At 38.0% G+C, this 19732-nt stretch overlaps 1 long non-coding RNA gene and 1 pseudogene across 1 annotated transcript in view; one reads left to right on the plus strand and one right to left on the minus strand.

Annotated features, from left to right (window-relative positions):
• The window catches only part of LOC138166773 (uncharacterized), a 96089-nt gene extending 91925 nt beyond the window's left edge, over positions 1 to 4164 (plus strand). Inside the window, exons 3-4 of the long non-coding RNA XR_011169728.1 lie at positions 1247 to 1329; positions 3911 to 4164. This is a non-coding gene — a long non-coding RNA (uncharacterized lncRNA). The remainder of the gene's footprint in view (positions 1 to 1246; positions 1330 to 3910) is intronic.
• A 3775-nt stretch (positions 4165 to 7939) lies between these two features.
• Positions 7940 to 19732, minus strand: part of LOC138166813 (PC-esterase domain-containing protein 1A-like) — a 24119-nt pseudogene continuing 12326 nt past the window's right edge.

Here is a 19732-nt window from a genome sequence, read left to right on the forward strand (position 1 = left end):
TTTCCACTTTTGTCTCTGAATTTAAAAGTAATTTAGTGGCATGGGAGATTTTACTGTCTTATGAAAAAAAAAACCCTCACAAAAAATTTAGCAAAAGTGCTATTATGTTTCTGGATTAGATATTGATTGAAGAGGGGGAAAAGTAACACCATACATTTTAATGGTAACTTTAGAGACCAAAATTAACATTTTTGTAGATTTATTGGTTGATGTGAAAGGAAAGGGAATAAGCATTTATATCGTGCCTGCTATGTGCTAGACAATATGCTAAGCTCTTTTGATCCTCAAAACTTCCCTCAGGTATTATCTCATTTTATCCTCAAAACAATGCTCTGAAGGAGATGCTATTGTTATCCTCATTTTATTGGGGAGGAAACTAAGTCAAACAGATGTTATGTGAAATCCAATGTCACAGAGGTAGTGCTTAAGGCAGTATTTGAAGACCCAGCACTCCATCCGTTGCCTTACTTACTGCTATTGATGAACCAGTTATTATTGTTGTTGTTATTGTCATTATTATGATTTTTCTCTGAAAATGGGATAAAAACGCCTTCCTGACTCAGTTGTCTCTTTTCTGGTTTCTCTTAGCTTCGAGGTTTTCACATTTCCCCATAGTCCTTCTAGCTCCCCAAAGAGTTTTTCCAGTTTCCCCAGTTTCTCCTACCAGTTGTCTTATCTCTTCTCACCTTATTTGCTGGGAAAAAAATGTTTAAAAGGGGGGTAAGTACATGCTGTTTCTGTGTCAAGCTAGATACATGGATTTTCTTTCCATGAGGAAGGAAGACACTCAATGTCCTAAGAACACCAGGGGGTGCACAGGGTCAGGAACTGTGGGCACCGTTACCATGGGTACAAGCTACCATTCTAGTGCTTTTGGCCACCATTATTTTCCCCACTTTCAGTAGCTATTATTCAAAGATGAGAAGGCATTGCTTTATAATGTAGATATTAGCCTTGAAAACTGTATCTTTCCTATGTCCTTCCTCTATGGTGAAGGGAGGCTGTTCAGTGATTCAGTATTTTGAATGTGTGAATGAGATCTCTTTCTAGTAACCTTTTATTTTTGATGCTTTAGTAATATGATTTTTATAAATCAGTCGTCCTATTTTAATTATTTTTAAATTACTTGTGGATGTCTAATGCTACAATGCCTTTTGGAAAACACCATTTCCAAGCAACATACCACCCCCATTCTCCAACCTTGAAACCCCATATTCATATTTGACTCCTTTCTCTTCTTGCATAGCTCCACCTGGCAACATACACACGAAGGCACCAAGTTCTATTGCTATCTTATTCGTAATGTCTCTCCGTGCTACAACCATCCAGGTGAGAGGTGATAAGAACTTGAAATAGTGTTATAGCTGTGTGAGTGCAAAGATCTAGGAGATGTTGCAGAAAAGCTTGTGCTTCTCAAATCATTCTTTTGCTTCTCTGGGAAATTAAGTCTGAAACAGTACTTGTCATTTCCTTTATAACCATCCTTCTTCCTCGATTCCTACATCTTTCAAGGGCACTAGCCTCCTTCCAGTCACTTTTGGAACCTTAGGTATATTCTTTATTCTACAACCTCCCCACCCCCATCTATTCAGTTACCAACTCTTTTGAATGTGACTTTAACAATGCTTAACAAATCTGTTCCCTTTTCTCCCTTCCTTATGGCGAACATCAGAATCCACTACTTACCTAATCAACTGCATTTTCTCCTAATTGGTCTCTTTGATTCAAATCTCGCCTGTTCTAATCCATTCTCTACATAGCTACCAAAGTAATATTCCTAAAACACAGAGCTGGCTGTGCCACCTCCCTTCAATTTTTTTTTTTGGAACTTTAAAAATGTTGTAGGGGAAGCTAGGTGGTGTAGTGAATAAAGCACTGGCCCTGGAGCCAGGAGGAGCTGAGTTCAAATTTGGCCTCAGACAATTAACACTTACTAGTCATGTGACCTTGGGCAAGTCAATTAACCACAATTGGCCTGCCCTCCCCCCTCCAAAAAGCAATAAAGAAAAAAAATGCTGTAGTAGTAACCTGTTACCTTTTAGGGTCAAATATGAATTCCCTCCCCATATGCCACTCCTAAATTTCTGAACTTCTTTGTCATTCCCCTGTTGCTGTCTCATCCTGGAAGATCTCTCTTAACTTGCAGGCTTTTCCTCTTATTGGTCAGTTCCTCCTAGAGCCTTGACTTTAAGGAAGGGTCCAGGCCAATCATTTTCATTCTGTTCCTCTCTGATTTCTGCTTCTAATCTATTGAAATTGTTTCTTCACCATGCTCCATTACTTCCTCCCTTCTCCCTTGGCCCCAGCTTTGCAACTACTTTTATATGTTGTCTTCCCTTATTAGAATTCAAGCTCTGGAAAGAAACTCTTTCTTTTTCCTTGCATTTATACTGTCATAACCTAACACAGTCCCAATCACGTAATGAGGGCTTAGTAAATGCTTGTGGTCTTGCTTCAGCTAAGCACAGGCACTCTCCTACATTCTTGTCTAAGAGCAAAGGATCCATTCATTCATGGCAGATGATGCAATTTAGGTTATGGGTGAAGTTTGGAGGGCCTTACATACACCTTTAGGCTATGCAGCATTGAGATCTGAACTTGAGGTTTTTTTTGTCCTGTTTTATTTGTCATTTACAATTCTAAGTGTTGGGAGGAAAGACTTCAACTAGGGAGCTTTATCTGTGGATATCTTAGAGTCCATGATTACAGATCAGATGTTACAGTCAATCCAGGAGAAAAACCCTGAGCAACCAGTGTCCCAGTGGACAAGCTTAGGAGGACTTTGGAGTTGAATTTGGTGGGATTAATGGTATTTAGGAATTTAGATAACTGTTAGCTTAATTCCCCTCTCTTGCTTGAAGATCAATGTGATAAAAGGGTATTATATCAGTAAGAGGTTGGAGAAGATATTTATATGTTTGTTTTACTATATTGCTAGAAGTAAAAATTCATTTGGGAATGGTATGTTTTAATATTAAGAATTTAAATAGAACAGAGATTTTAGTCATTGGGACTCTAAAAAAGGGAAACACAATTAGTGAGAGCTTGATCCAATGGCAGAGGAGAGAAACAACCACCAGATCCGAATATCAGAGACTCTAGGGAGGAGGAGTAAAATGGAATAATCCTGCTTCTAAAATAGGTGAACCAGAGCAAAATCCCATGTTATGAAGTTAAAGTTTTTATAGTCCCAAACTATGGATTCACACATGCATTGTGTCCAGGCCAACCTTCACATTGAAGTCATTAAGTATTTAGGCAGATTTGGGAGATTTTTGTCAATTTTTTTCATAAAATAAAGCCCTAAATTTTTGTAGTATAAATGATGTGATTGACTTGCACAAAGTGCAACAAGTCTTACAGATTCACAAGTATTACAAGGATCTAAAAATACAAATCTTATCTGTCATGAGGCTTTCTTAATGTATAATGAAGAACTGCACAAAGTAAAATAAAGAGATCTTGCTATTGTATCTTTCATAGTAACATCGTGTAAGGAAAGCATTGGAAACACTAAAAAAAAGCAGTTTTGTTTAAATTGTAAGTGTGATGTAACAATGACCTTGGACAGGGATCTGGTACACATGCGTGATGTATGAATTAGAATGAAAAATGACCAGTTATGACTGAATGGTAGGCAAGAAAGAGAATGGAAGAGGCAAAATAAGGTGCTTACTAACAGCCTCTGTTTGTGAGAGATGCAGATCTTCTGCCAAAAGCAAGCCTTGCCAATGCTAGTTTTGCACAAAATGTGTTGGCAGCTGGCCTACATTATTTCTGGTCTGTGCCAGATTCCTGTGAAGGGGACAGTGCAGAACTGATACTTTCATATACAGAAAGAAAAAAGACCAGCTCATTTTGTTCTCTTTGCTGCTAAAATTGAACTAAGAAATATTTTTATTTTCTGCAGCAATACTTCTAAAGGTGTACAAGCCAGCTGGGCACTGAGATGTGCACCTGTATAATAAAGAAACCAACCAACTAACCAAAAGGGAGAAAAAAAGAAAGAAAGAGGTAAATGAATCAAGTTTTTTCCTTCTTGTTTAATAGTAAATTGGCAAACACTTGGATTTCCTGAGACAGGGCCTCCTGAAAGGGCTTAGAAACCAACTGTGCACAGAAGCGTATACCTGAAGTTGGCTGAAGCAAATTAAGAAACTGAATAATATGTGAATAAAAGTTTTTCTTTCCTGCTTAAAACTGAATTGGCAAATGTTTGTGTTTTCCATGAAAAACCTATTCATTGAGTAGTATTTTGAAACATGCTGGATAGCATTACAAGTTTAAAAGCAACTTATTCCTTCTCTGCAATGACAAAGCACAGTTGAAGCAATCGGTGCACATCATTAATAAATACAATTTCTTTTGAGGATGGCAAAATAAACAGAGAGAAATTTTCACACCTTTGGAGGCCTAACCACAATGTTGAACCTACTAATAGCAGAGATAGTTTAGAAGTACATGCAAATAGTGATTTAGCTCATTAAAAACTTATTTAGATGGAACTTCATAGCTTTTATTAGAATGACAAGCAGATGGGGATGGTGAGCAAGATAGAGACCCTGAAGCCTTTCCAGCTTGGTAGGATCTGCCAGAGCTTAAGCTCCACTGGCAGAGCCTTGGAGAACCCATAGTCCCCAACAAGGCACTGAGAGGAAACAGGGGAATGCATGAGTGGATATTGATACCCATGCAGGTCAGAAAATTCACCCACAATGCTAATTATGAAAGCAGAGACTGACTGCATATTTGCAGTACAAATTTATCAAATGACAGGAATAAATAGGCATTTTTAAAATTTTTACTTAGTATCCACATCCCTATTTTCATAGGGACATACCTTACCTTTGCATTTGTGTTTATATTTCTCTGTTGCTATCATGCTCTGTTTTGTATGATAGTTATTTTTGTACTCATATTATCTCCCTTAATAGATTGTGAGCTCTTTGAAGGCAAAAATCCAGTCTTCATCTCTTTACCTTTCCCTTTAGACCTCACACTGTTCAGGGCATATAGTAGATTCACAGCCAAAGTTTCCTGAATAAAGAATGAATCCCTACCACTATTGTTATTTTACTAAAAGTAAATTCCCTAGAGCAAAGGTCAACAAGTATTCATTCAGAACGTTGCTAAATAGCTAAATGGTTCCTCCTCGGGGGCCAGCTCTATAGTAGGTGCTTCACTGATAAAAATGACAAATAGTATTGCTTGCTAATTAGCTTATTCCAGGTCACAGTTTTACTGAGATGAGATGAGAGATTGGACCACATGGTCTCTAATAGTCTTCCTAGTTCTCAAATTCTAAGAATCTATATTTGGTGAAGGTTAGGCTATTTCATTTCAAACATTTTAAAATGTCTATGTATACATGCCTAAGACCCCTACCATCCCCCTTCCAAGAAACATTTTTGAATGCTATAAATTGACACTTTCCAAACCCAAATAGATTTAGTGTTTTGTACAATGAAAGCAAGAATTCCATGCAAAAAAAAATGATAATTATATTTCCCCTATTAAAATATAAGCTATAAGATTATATATCAAAACACTTTTTTTGTGATTAATCTTTTTTTCTGAAATTAATTTTACTGTCTTCTGAATGTCAATACTTTGATGAATCTATGATCTCCAAGGTATGAGGGGTACTCAGCAATGGAGACTGTAATTTTTTCATTCTTCTTCATCCTGAGATAAATATATATCTATATGCATATATATAAGATGTGTACATTGTGATAGTAAAGGCAATTAAAGATTCCCCTGAATTGGCTTGGTTTTCAAATTGATTGTGTTAAAACCCAGAGCTTGTTAATCCCACCTGTGGGATGGACTTGTTAATGTGAAAAGAAAGTCCTGAACTGGGAGGAGCTGGTGACATAGATTTCCAGAGACACAAGAGAGAGGCAGAAGAACTTTTTGGAAGCAGCACCTCTTGGAGGCAGAGAGAGAGGCAGAGAATTGCTGGGGGCCACTTTGAATTGACCTGGACTTTTGAGACCTGCCCCCTGAGCTGCCAAGGACTGAGGAGACATGGCTGTTTTGCTGGTACTTTGTCTGTCTGTTTTGATGTTGTTTTGCCAGATTTGTCCACTGGTGAAAGACAGTCCTTTTGTTGAAGAAGTCCTGGAACCTGGCTGTTGGCTAAGAGCTCCTGAGACTGTCCTGCAGACAGAGAGTGAATACTGTCCACTGGTGAAGGACAGTGCTGTTGTTGCAGGGGTCTGGGAACTTTTCTGTTGGTTCAGAAGCCCTGAAGAAGGATTTTCTTGTTGTATGTTTACAGAAATCCTGGGAGAGGGTTTTGCTAACATTTTCAGGGGTTCTAGGACTGTTCTACAGGCAGAGGATGAATTAATGAAGGGACTGGCAATGTATCTTGTGGCCTTGCTAAGCCTTGTCTCCCCAGGAACTAAGATTGCTGAGAACTTGCCTCGGGTCAAGATGAAGAAAAGACCTCCATTTGGGTATTAAGTGCTGTGCTTAAACTTGATGTAACTCTGGGGTAGATTCAATTGTGATCCAGGGGTGGGGAACTTTTGACCTTTTTGTATTCTATGATTGAACAAATGAATGTACTTTACTTATGTTTGGAAACTAATCTCCATTTGAGAAGAGGGGCTTTGTGATGGACTAAATGAAGGTACAGCCCAGGGGTGGAGTAGTATTTAGAACAGGGACTTTGTAATTGATTGAATGATTGGAAGGTCCTGGGGTGGGGTAGTACTTGGAGATTATTTAATCACACTTAGTAAATGCTGTATTTTGAATGATTTCATGTTTTGACCTTCTCTGTTCTTAATTTGTCACTGAATAAAATGGAGAGCACCTATGCTGGTATTTTGAACCTTGGGAAGTTGCCTTTCCTTGGCATTACAGTATATACATATATACATGCATATGTACATATGCAGATATTTATCACAATTCACATAGTATATATACATATAATATACAGATATATATTATCATATTTGAGTTGTTATGTGCACAACAGCATGCTAAATAATGAATATACAAGTAGAAAAGATAATCCCTTCTCTTAAGGAGCTTGCATTTAATAAGGGAAGTAACACATAGGGAAGGTTTCAGTCATTTCAAATGGAAATGTTCCATGGTCCTTTAAGAGTGTGGTGGTAAAGCAGATGATAATGCTTCTTCTTCTTCTTCTTCTTGTCCTCCTCCTCCTCCTTTTCCTCCTCCTCCCCTCCTCCTCCTCCTTCTTCTTCTTTGTTGTAGGTCCTTCTGCCCCAGCAGGAGGGCATATCTTTATTGGTAAAAAAAAAAAAAAAACACCAGATATACTTGTGAAAATCAAACCATCTGGTTATGTCCTTAGGAAGGACAATCTACCCATGGCTATGAAAGCAGTATGAGTAGCCACATCTTTGGGCAGGAAGGAGGTCATTCACTGTGTTTGACCAGGTCTGGACCACTGTCTACTGAGGTCTCTCTCCCTTGAGCAGCTATAAGACACATGGCACTGGACGAGAATTACCAAATAGTGGCACTGTCCATAAGAGATTGCACAAGAGGCTGGGGAACAGGTTTGGAATCCAACACAGCAGGAGAAGATAAGGGATCACCAAAGGTTATATAGTTAATGGTAGAGTAGCCAGGAAGGGCAGGATTATCTGAGAAGAAGCAGCTATCTTGAGGGAGGATTTGAGGTGAAGTGTAGGGTTATCAACAAGAGTTGGGATGGAGGCAAGTACTCCAACTGGAGATGCCTATCCAGTCAGGTCAGAGGATAATCAGTCTCTTGGGCTACTGGCTCAAAGGAAAGAGACCTCGTAGTCCTCTAAGATGAACATCTCTGGATTCAGTCTCCTTAGAGTCTTGAACCAGCTGCTCCAAGAGGGACCACTCCAGGGCTGCAGTTGATGACTGATTCCCAGAATGAGCTTCCTCAGCTCCAGGGTGGCAAAGTCCCCTCAGATGGCTAGGCTAGATGTCTGTAGAATGAAGCCCCCTTGGACCTTTGGCCTGGATATTCTAGGGATGAATGCTCCTTACTACACTCCCAAGAGGGATGTTCTGTTGGGGAGCCTCCACCCCCCCACCCCCAGACCTCAACCACATGGGCCAGCAATAGCTGTAAGAGGTGATGGTAGGCATGCTAGTCCCAGTGGATATTATCCAAACACTGATGCCGACCTGTGTGTCAGAAGTGGAAATACAAGTCAGGCACATCAAAGCAGTGCCCACCTGCCAGTATAGAACAGTAGAAGTTGGCCTCCAACACATCAGCATATAGAGAGCCTGTTGCTGGCTGTACCTCAGGCAGTACAAAGCTTCCTGTAAGGTGCATTCACCCAGTGGCATGGTCAGGGTCCAGATCAAAAAGCAAGAGGCAGGCAACACTTGTTCCATTCCCTCAAATAAACATTCCAAGTTTTCCTGGTAACTTCTAATGACACTGACACAATACCAGAAGAGGTCCCAGAAGCAGGAGTTTATTATGATGAAGTCAGGAGGTAGCCCTGCTCTAACTCAGCCAAGACATCCTCCACATAAGCTGAGTAGGCTCAGGTGAAAAAATAGAATCTAGGAAGTAGTGGCCTGAACTGTACAGGAATTGACAGATCTCACAAGAATGAGTCCCATTGGGTGGCTCACCCAGCTATTCTCCTTCCACCAGATGGTGGCAGCTCCCCTTTGGCCTTAAGCTGGGCTTCTACCTGGATGAAGTCTTTCTGCAACAGAAGTGCCAGATCATTGTACATGACCCTCTGGATGGAATCTTCCAGGATGGCCACAAACTTATTGTGCTGCAGCTGCTGGAACTCTGATGACAAGAAATGGTGCCTGAGAAAACATGTTGACAGATAAGCATGGTAGCAGGGGCTGGGGGGCACTTGGCTGAGCTCAGCTTTTTTAAAGGAGGTGAGGAAGGAGGCTCCTCAGATCAACTTGGAGCTCCAGCTTTGCTCAATTTGTGGTCCTCAGAAAAGTCGTGCCCCATGTACTTGGGATGTCCCAGCCCACTGCTCACCCCTACTTATCTGCCATCAGAGCAAAAGAGAGGGCAGATCCAGGAGGACAGCTGGAGGTGGAGGAGATGAAGGAAGCTGTGAGTGAAAGGAGCGAGGGGGGGGGGGGGGGGAATGCTTCTTCTTTAATGTCATTTCCATCAATTAACTATCCATTTCTGATATTGAATCATTTCACAATGCCAAAGACTTGTATGGCAGGAACATTTTTTTCTTGGTCTTCATTAGCTGATGCTCAGCACTTCCAGGAGCAATTTTCAAACTCTATCTCCACAGTAGTTATTTCGTAGGATAATGACTGAGGACACTTAGTTGGAAATATTGTTATTCCCAAGGTTCTTGGATTTGGGGTTCTGGACTGGCCACATCAATGTCTGAAGGGAGATGAAGGTCATTGGAGGGGTAGTGGATTGACTGTCCTAGCACATGCTGTCTTACTGTTTCTCCCCTGGCTGCCTTGCTGCTTTAGCAAGGCTGGCTTGCTTGTCCTGTCAGTGGTAGTTGGTTAAAAATAGCTAGTGATAGCTAGGTCCTTCTCTGTAGGAACTGGCTCCCTACATGATGTGTCTGAGGGCTGGAATAAAAGAAGGACTGGTGGTCTTCTATGGGGAGGTACCTTGTTCAGGGTTCTCATATTTATCTTCCTGTTTGTGGCAGTTGGCCAATAGATATTGCTAGCGGTAATGAGGACGATTCCCTTTTCCACAATGATTTCTACTCACAATTATGGCTGTGGGATATGGGCTAGAATCAGGTCTGGTGACTTAAAGGACATTGTTATTCCCAAAGTTCTTGGGTTCAAAGTTATTGGCTCTCCAATAGAGTCACAAGGGAGAAAGTCATCAAGATCCCATTAGGTAATATATCTATGAATGTTCCCTCTTGTTTCAGTTTGGCCTAGCTCATGTTTCTTGAAGCAGGAAAAAAAGGTAACTCAATTACAGGCAATCTATAATCTAGTGTCTAGATGTCTATCTTCTCTCCTCTGCCCTTATCAGACCACATCTGGGATATTATTTTTTTCCAGTTCTGAGAACATGGACAAAGTGGCACTCTTTCAGTGGAGGAGGGCTAGAATGGTGAAGTCCCTGGAAACCATGTTCAATGAAAGAGATGTATGTGTATGTATGTACTTATAGCATGTACACACACACACACACACACACACACACACACACACACACATATATATGTTTTGTTTTTTGAAGGGGCGAAGGCAGGGCAATTGGGGTTAAGTGACTTGCCCAAGGTCACACAGCAAAGAAAGTGTTAAGTGTCTGAGGTAAGATTTGAACTCAGGTCCTCCTGACTCCAGGGCCAGTGCTCTATTCACTGCACCACCTAGTTGCCCCACATGTATATATTTTTTAAAAACGAAACACCTTTGGAATTTAAACAATTCTTTAAAATACTAGTGGGGTCTATTTAGCTCATATCTGACCTCTAGGGACTAAAGGAAAAAACTACAGATGGGCTCTTTAAGTAAGACCTGGACCCCATGGAGTCTTGCCTCACCCTGCCCTAAAGCTGGACACAAATCCCTTCACCTGTGAAGGTATCTTCTTTACTTCTGTCCCTTCCCTAGCCCCCTCAAGTAAAGCCAACCTCCCTCAGAGGGACATAGCTCTTAAGCATCTCTATTGTTCACTCCTCCTCTAGGATTTATATCCACTAAACTTAGAGACCTATATGAATTTTTTTGTTGTTGTTTTGTTTTGTTTTCCAGTGGAGAGTAGGTTCTGCTTGCTGCCCAATTATCTACTCTTTGGGCAGATATCAAGAGTTGCTTCAGAATTTTCAAACTAAAACCATATGCTTCCCAACTAATTATTGCTGTTCATCTATTCATCTGCCTTCTCATCTTCTCCTGTTCCTTTTATTCTCTCTTCCTCTTTTCTTTCACATAAGATCTCCACTCAGTTCAAAAGTTCTGGATAGAAAGGTAGAATAAAGAAAATAAAGGAATCTACAAGCTTCATGGGAGTGTCCTGGAGGACCTGTATCTGTGCTTTCAGTTTAGGACAGCAAGGTAAAAAACAAAACAAAACAAAACAAAACAAAGTGCCTGAGTTTTCTCCCTGCCTGTGGAGTGCCTGGGTCCATGTCCAATCACAATACAATCTTAATGACTGTGAGGGTACATAAATATGTCATTTTCCAGTTGTCCTTGAAATCATATCCCAAACTGCAATGAAAAATGAAAGAAAAGGGATATTTTGGAGACTTTCCAGGGAGATTGAGAGTCAGATTAATTAGTCAGGATCAAGAATAGCCAACAAAGTAACAAAGAAAAGTCGAAAGGTGAGAAGAGGCAATCTCTTTCCTTCACTGGCAGAATCACTTAGCACTTTGGTGCCCCTCTCTGCCCACCCAGAATGCCTGAAAATTAACTTATGGTTAGACCAAAGAGGTAACAAGGGGACTATCGCTGACTAGAGAGAAGAGGATCTTATTCCAAAACAGTTGCAGAAGGCATTCATTTGGAGAGTTTTAACAGGAGGGGCCCATTTCTGATATTATGAGGGGAAAGTTTTTAAGAGGCAGCCGGGCTATTTCCTTGATGCATGATACAGTGGAAGTGACATTTACTCTGTGATTTGGGGCAACTCACTCATTTTCAACTTTTTCATCTGGTTCCACTAAATTTTACACTTTTAAAAGAGAAGATGAAGTCATAGAGATACAATGTAATATAGTGTTAAAGTGTTGCACTTTTTGCCAAAATCTGGGTTCAAATGTTTCCTCAGACATATATTACCTAACCCAACCCTGTTTCTTCATTTGTAAAATAAGAATGTTGGAACCAATGACCACAAAGTTTCTATCCTAGTTTTAAATGTATGATTCTCTAATGCAAAGTGACTACATACAGAATTGCAAAGTAGGGATATGACTTTATAGTTGCTGATATTTTCTTGTTTGTCTGAGTTTGTTTTGTCTTACTTTTTTTTTTAAGTAATTGGGATTAAGTAACTTGCTCAAGGTTACATGGCCAGTTATTTCTGGGTGGGTGCTAAGTGTCTGAGCCTGGATTCGATCACCCAGGTCATCCCAACTCTGGGGCCAGTGCTCTTACTCACTGAGCCACCTGGCTGCCCCTTTGTTTTACTTTGTAACACTATTGACCAGAGGTCCTATTAGTAACCAAACTTACAACAATTTATAAGACATCATTAATTGGAAGTTTATGGTCCCAAACAAAAGAAGCAATAAACTCACAAAGAAGAAAGAGACATGAATTGGGATATGGTAAGTGTAAGAATTTGTTATGCTTGACAATGCATATTTGTCACAAGGAAATTTTTTTTAAGTGTAGGAGGCTGGTGGGAGATAAAAGAATATTTCATTGATTAAAAATCAATGAAATATTAATCAATAATATAATAATAAGTCCTATCTTAGAACCTTAAAAGCAATACTGAGTTAATGATGGACAAACTACTACTTTAACTGAAGGACACTTGATTACTACATGCAGGTAGGTGAAAATGAAATCATTTTAAAAATAGAAATTAGGGACAAGGGAAAAGGGTTACTATAACTATGATTAGTTAATGAAGATAAGGATGAGCTCATAATAGTTGCATGTACAAAGTTTGGATACAAATGTTGAGTAGTTGCTCAGTTCATTTCTATGTAAAAAGACTTTAAGATGAACATTTTTTTAAACATTAGGTTCTAGGTTCCTTGATGGATATGGAAGAAGACAGATAAATAGAAGAGTGGTACAGATGAGAGAGAGAAAAAGGGAGGGGAGAAGAGAAAAACAAGGAGAGAATGACTAAGAGAGACAGAGAAAGACAGGGAGAGACACAGACAGATTAATTCCATCTTTGAAGGCCTTTTCTAAAAATAATCTCAGAGTTTCCCATAAGCAATCATCTGGCTGAAGTTTTTAGCCCTCAAGCAAACAAGTAATAATAAAAAGCAAATTAATTACTTACTATCCTCCCATCACTCACCTAGGCACTGGCAATACAAAGAACAATGAAGTAGGTGGGTCTAAGATACCCACCTGAGATGCTTTCCAAATTCCAGTTCATCACAAAGAATTTTCTATCTGGAGAGATATAAATACCTAATAAATCTTGGGGCCAATCAAACCTTCTTTTTGTCTGTAGAGCCTCAGTACCTCAAGATATATTAAAGACTAGGTAGTTTTACAACAAATCTAACATTTTGAGGGATTTTCTAAAAGATACAAAGCAAAAAGAAAAAAATAAACCTAGCACTCATTCAGGCTGCAAATGGCCAAAATGTAAGAAAATGAGCTAAGGAGGCGCAAAGATTATTTTTTTAATTCTCCCTAAAGGAGATTAACTAGTATCTAGATATTTCTTTGAATAGCTTTCAAGGTTCAAGTGATATCTGACATAGTGAATGGGTAATGATATAGGCTTCATTCACCAAAGAAACAATTGTTTTGTTTCCCTATTCTAATTCTGTATTTAGGAGTTGCCTACAGTGATATAATATACACCAGTATTATTGTAAAACAAGACTTTATTACATGACTAAGTAAGTTGATCTTTGTAAAAGTGAACAAGTGCTTTGAAATTAAATAAAAACTACTTAATCCAATCTTCTCCCATACAATTTCTTTCAAGGAGAACAGACACAGCCTGTTAAAATAACAAAGAATGTAGAGGTTCCATTCATGAACAAAGTGTCCTCATTCAAACTGTCGTTCTAAAGCTACCTGGCCTGTCTTCTCAGCTTTCTTTGCAGTGGGGAAATGTGATTCCATGAAACCTCTGGTGATTTGGTTTGATGTTAACTGGCAGCGCTTGTCAAGTCTCACAGACCTGGTGACACCTAAATGGCCCACAGTGTGGATTGTCTTGTTGTGTAGAAAAGGAAGATCAAGGAAGGAGGAGAAACCTAAAACAGGTGGGCAAGAGAAGTGGCATTCACAAATGCTCCTTAGATCAGGGCCATCCTTGGGATCATTTGGGAGATAAAACAATTGCTCCAGTGAAATGATTTCACAAGAGGTGTTAAGTTACTTAGCAAGGCCTGAGAATTATCTACAATTTGGCAGTCCATGAGAGGAACATTACAAAGGAAAAGGTAAGCTATTCTGAATCTCTAGCCAGGAAATGAACAGAAACTAATATAATTTAATGGTAATTAGTTGAATATGTGCTGCTTCCAGAAAGACTGCCAAAGAGTGTCCTATGGTGACTCTTAGAAAATGCCAACATTTCCAGCTGCGTGAGGGATAAGATTGAACATTTTGATGGGGGGCATATCTAGGCCACTCTTAGAAACTGGCTTTATAAGTTAACTCAGTAGGACATGTCTACTGGGATGCTTGGTGAAAAACATTAAATTATTTATTTTAAAAAATTAATGAAATAAACATCTATTAAGTGTCCACTATGTGTAAGGCACTCTACTAGGCACTACAGATACAAAGACAAAAATTAAACAACTCATGTCTTCAGGGAGCATGCAATCTAATATAACATGCACACAAATTAATATACTTTAAGACAGAATGTTATTAAGGTCAAAGACAGATGCATATAAAGTGGAACATTTGAGATAGTGTTCATGTGGGAAGAATTAGTGAAAGCCTCATGGGAAAGGTGGAAATTGATCCATACCTTATAGTAAATGAAGGGTTTCAATGGGTAGAAAGTTTGAAATAGAGTATACAGGACCGGGTAACCATCAATGTAAATTCATGAATGTGAGAAATTCAGAATGAAATTGGTGAATAGTCTCCAATCCAACTTGATGGGAATATAGGATTCATGACAGGAAGTACCATGAAATAAAACTTTAAAGGTAAGCTGATGTCAGACTACAAAGAACATTAAGTGCTGAGTTACAGAAGAAAAGAATTTAAGAAGGTCCTCCTCAGGGACTTCAATTGCCATTTAGATCAGCCTTTACCTGAAAAAAATCTCCATTATAGTATACCTGACAAGAAGTGGGCCAATCTCTGCTTGAAGGCCTTCAAATATGGGAGACCACTACTTCTTCAAGTTATTAGCCCATTATATATACTTGTGGATAGCTTGGTTAGGAAGATTTTGTTTTTGCTTTCTTAACAACAGGGTTGGGGCATTTGCACTTTATTGTTTAGGCAATAGCATCCCATTGAAAGTACTTGAGCAGGGCAGTAACATAGCCCTAGGAAAATTAGTCTGATAACTTAATGAAAGATAGATTGAGGAGGAGAGATACTGGAAGGGGCTAGTAGTCAACACAGACAAGGAATTACAGGGTTTGCAGCAATGTGTGGGGAATATTTAGTTGATATGGGAGAAATTACAGAGGTAGAATTAATAGGCCTTAGTAAGATTGCATATATAGGGTAACAGAGAAGGAAGAGTCAATGATTTCTTCCAAGATTTCAAGCCTGGATAACACTGAGGGAAGCGATGCCAAAAAAAAAAAAAAAAAAGAAATTTTGTATTTGGGTGCTGGGGCAACTCTTGTGTGACAAGTTATAAGTCATTTTTTTTTTTCACATGCTGAGTTTGGGGTGCTATTCAGGGTTCTAGAGCTGTCCGGTAAAGAGTGAGGCATATCTTTTGAGAACATTGCTCTCTTAAAGACACAGGAGAATGAATTTCATGTTTTTTGTCTAGACTTTTCCTTTCATGTGTGAAGAGATTTGTCATTGTAGATAGAAACAACAACTACTTCACCTATCACTTACAATCTTAGAGAGCTGATCATGCAAATGAGAGATTCTAAGACTTGTCCAACATCACACAGTCAGGATGTGTCAGAAGTAGGTTTTAAAATTATATCTTCCTGATACCAAGGTCAGCCTTCTACTCAATGCATCATTCTTCTCTATTTCATATTTATTTTACCAAGAACTCTATTTGCCTTCTTACTTTGTATAAATGGATTTCTAACATCTTCATTCAGAAAAAATAAACTGAAATGGGCATTTTTAAATTTAAGTTTCCATACTGCTATAATTAGAAAAGAACAAGTAGAACTTTACCTAGAGACCCAATATGCAAGGGTTGGCTCCCCTATCTGTGGCACACTTTCTACAGGTTGCGTGGTCCTCCACTGACCCACAAATTCATGTGATATAACTATACTTAATCACTGAACACTCCCACATCCCACCCCTCTCCCAGATCATATTATTGAATTGCTTCTCCTTTGGATCCTACCATTCCCTCCACATAATAACTGCTTAAAAGTCTCTAGAGATTGATCCAAATCCTCTAGAACTACAACTGAACCTCTGGTCAACCTGTCTTATTTTCTATTACCCTCCCCACCTAAATCTGGTCAAGCTACAGAAGTCCTGGTTGTGACCTTGGATTTATGCATGACATGTATATAGTCACAAAATATAAAGCAAACAACTTATTCCTGGAAGAGACCTTAAAAGATGACCTAGTCCAATCCCTTCCAACACCACCCCTATTTTATTGAGAGAACAACTCCCTAGAAATAAAGTGACTTGCCCAAATTCAAACTGTAAGCAGCAGGGCTAAAATTTGAACCCAAGTTTTGTGAATCTGAATATAGTGATTTCTATTTGCCAATTGCCTCATTTTTAGCTCACTGAAAATTTTTGAAGGGTGTTTTGTTTTGGTCTTCTTGTTTTTTATTTGTTTTTTACAGGTCAGTATTTTATTTACCAAACATGACATCACTTGTATCTATCCGTGACAATTTTTTTCTTTTATCCTCTTGTAAACTTCTTTTCTTTCTTTCTTTTTTTTTTTTTGAGTGACTGTCTCAGACTCACAGGAGGCAAAAAGCATTTCATAGGCTAAATGCTAAAAAAAAAAAAAAAGCTAAAAAAAGGTGATCAAAAGGCTAAATGCTAAAAATGCTAAATGCTTTAAAAAAATCTAATCTTAAGAGGACTGTTCCAAGAGCAGGAACATTCCTCAATGAAAGACAGACTGGAATCTCTTTAGAGTCTCTTTTGTTCTCACAGAAAGACTGTGTTTATCGTTTTTGGTTATCTGGTATATTGATCTGATTCAACCTACAAAAAGCAGAAAATTAAGAATGAACTAACTGTATAACAGTCAATAAGAACACTCATTTTCCTTTAAGAATGCTTAGTATTACCTAAAACAGGATATGGATAGATCATTATATCCACTGTGATCATTATGACAATGGAACAAGAGGAATGACTTTCACAATTTCATATACCAATGTTGCATATGATACTCAAATGTTTCTTTTAAACTAAATAGTTAAAAAAAATTAAGATTATCTTTGCAGTAATAAAACTATAGTAGATATGTAAGCATTGGAGTACATAGATGTGAACTGTTTGTGTTGGTATATTTTGGGGAAACTTTCCCATTGGTTTATCTCTTTTCTTTAAAGAAAGTGCCAATGGGAATACTTCCCCAGGGTGTCCCAGAACTTGCCTGTTTATGCTTCATTAAAAAATGAAGGGGAGCAATTCAGGATCACAGATAGAGTTGGACACAGCTGGGCCTGATCTACACAAGTTTCCTGCCTCCCATTCTTGTGCTCCATTCTTTGGATCACACAGCCCCAACTCAAACTATAAATAGGCCATGTGTTTGGCATCATGTTTGTAGGTATAATTTATAACTTTCCTTTTTTGTCAAACACCATAGCTTCTTAAGGATTGTAATTTAGAAGTTAGTCTATTTGTGCCAAATTGCTTGAAAATAGTAATTAGAGACAATTTAATATAACAAGTACAGTAGTTTCAAATCAATTACCCCTACAAGTACATTAATTGGCTTCATTAATGGAAAGTGATAAAATTCCAAGGTCTAATCTATTTTTTTTATCACAGAAGAAAAAAAAACTTTAATTACTGATTATTTATATATATATATATGTATATAAAATGTAGATATTTAGCTTTTAAAATCAAGTTCTAATTTAAAACTCAAAACCACAATTGTTCGCTTTACTTCAAAACCTGTTCCTGCTCCTGCCTTTCCTGTTTCTAATAATAGCACTACCTTTATTCCTGTTGCCCAGGCACAAATCCCAGGCATCATTTACTCTTCTCTCTCTAGCCTCACATTCAATTCATTTCTGGTATCTGCTTATTCTACCTCTGTCCAACGTTTTGTAAACTGAAGTTTGTGTATCTTTTCAAATAAAGAGATAACCATATTTTGATAAAAATCATTTTCCTTTATAATACTATGTATTTCATTTTATCATTTTAGAAAAAAAATATTTTGAGACTGGATCTATAGGTTCCAGATTGCCAGGGAGGTCTATGACACCCCCCCAAAAAAAGTTTAAAAATCTCTTCATCTATGATTTCCACTTCAACTATTCTTTATCAGGACACCTAGACTATGGTACTTGTTGTCTATCTTTAATCTTATCCCAATATAATGCATTCTTTGTTCTAACTCTAGATTAACTTTTCCAATAAATGCACTTTACTCTTAAAAAAATTAATTGCTCCCAAATTATCACCACAGAAAGTTCAAACTCTGAACGTAACATTTGAGATTCTCTAGCATCAGTTTCCACTTTGATTTTCCAACCTGATCTCACACTCCTTTCCTTCAAGTACTAGTTCAAGATAAACTAAAAGAAAAATCTCCTACCTTTCTTTTGTTCATGACATTCTATATGCATGCATTATACTCCTCACCTTCTAACATTCCCACCATCTTTCTAAACCTAGCTCTTTCACCACTTCTCCAATCACCCCAATAAAAAGTTATCTCTATCTGAATACAATCTTTAAATGTATTTATTTTCTTATTCACTTGCCACATTCTCTTCTGAATAATGAGAGCACCAAACATAGTGTTGGAAGATTTGGACATGGCTTTGACTCTGCCAATACTTGATCCTAGTCAAATGCCTTAATTTATCTGTGCCTCTGTTTCTTCATCTTTAAAACATTTATCATAACACTTGATATACCCTGCAATGGGTTGTTATAAAAAACATTTTGCATACCTTAAAACATAATAGAAATATGAGCTGCTATTGTTATAATGATAATGGGGTAGAGTTATGATCATGATGATGGTGATGATGGTGGTAAAGATGATGATGACAAGAAAGATATCTGATGTTCCCTGATCCTAGTTGCTTATGATATTGTATTGATTTCATCAAGTCCTGAAACACCAAAGGACCTCTCAATGAAATCTGTGATTTTTCAAAAGAGATCAGCTAAAAAAATCCAAGTAGAAATAAAAAAGGTTATGGAAATTGCCTCTTGTTCAGGTTAGATAACATGTTATTGGATGATAAATCCATTGAATTATCATATTCAGGATGTCACAAAAATCTTAGTGCAATTTTAGACAACAGAAGCTTAAAACTGTGCTAAGACTTTGCATTCACCCTGTTAAGTGTACCTTCACACACACAAACATATTATGTATATAATGTGTATGTATATTGTATATATGTGTGTATGTTATTCACATGAACACCTGCACCACACATGTATATAATTGTATATATTGTCACATGTATATGTCTGTTATGTGTGACTATGTGTGTTGTGTTGGGCATTATCTGAATGTGTGTGCATGTATGTTTATACATTTGTGTACCTATATATGTATGTACAATGTATATCTATGTATACATCTACAGGTATAGGTACAGATATAGATACAGGCAAGGGTATTAATATGAATATAGATTTAGGTATAGGTTTAGATACGAGTACAGATTTAGTTATATGTATAGGTTTAGGTATACTACAGGCATAGATTTAGGATAGGTACAGGTTTAAGTTTAGGTTTAGGTATAGGTATAGGTATAGG

This window comes from Petaurus breviceps, unplaced genomic scaffold (assembly GCF_028583685.1).
Source record: "Petaurus breviceps papuanus isolate PSGF00001 unplaced genomic scaffold, PetGlider_PUasm1.0 226, whole genome shotgun sequence".
Taxonomy (NCBI): domain Eukaryota; kingdom Metazoa; phylum Chordata; class Mammalia; order Diprotodontia; family Petauridae; genus Petaurus; species Petaurus breviceps.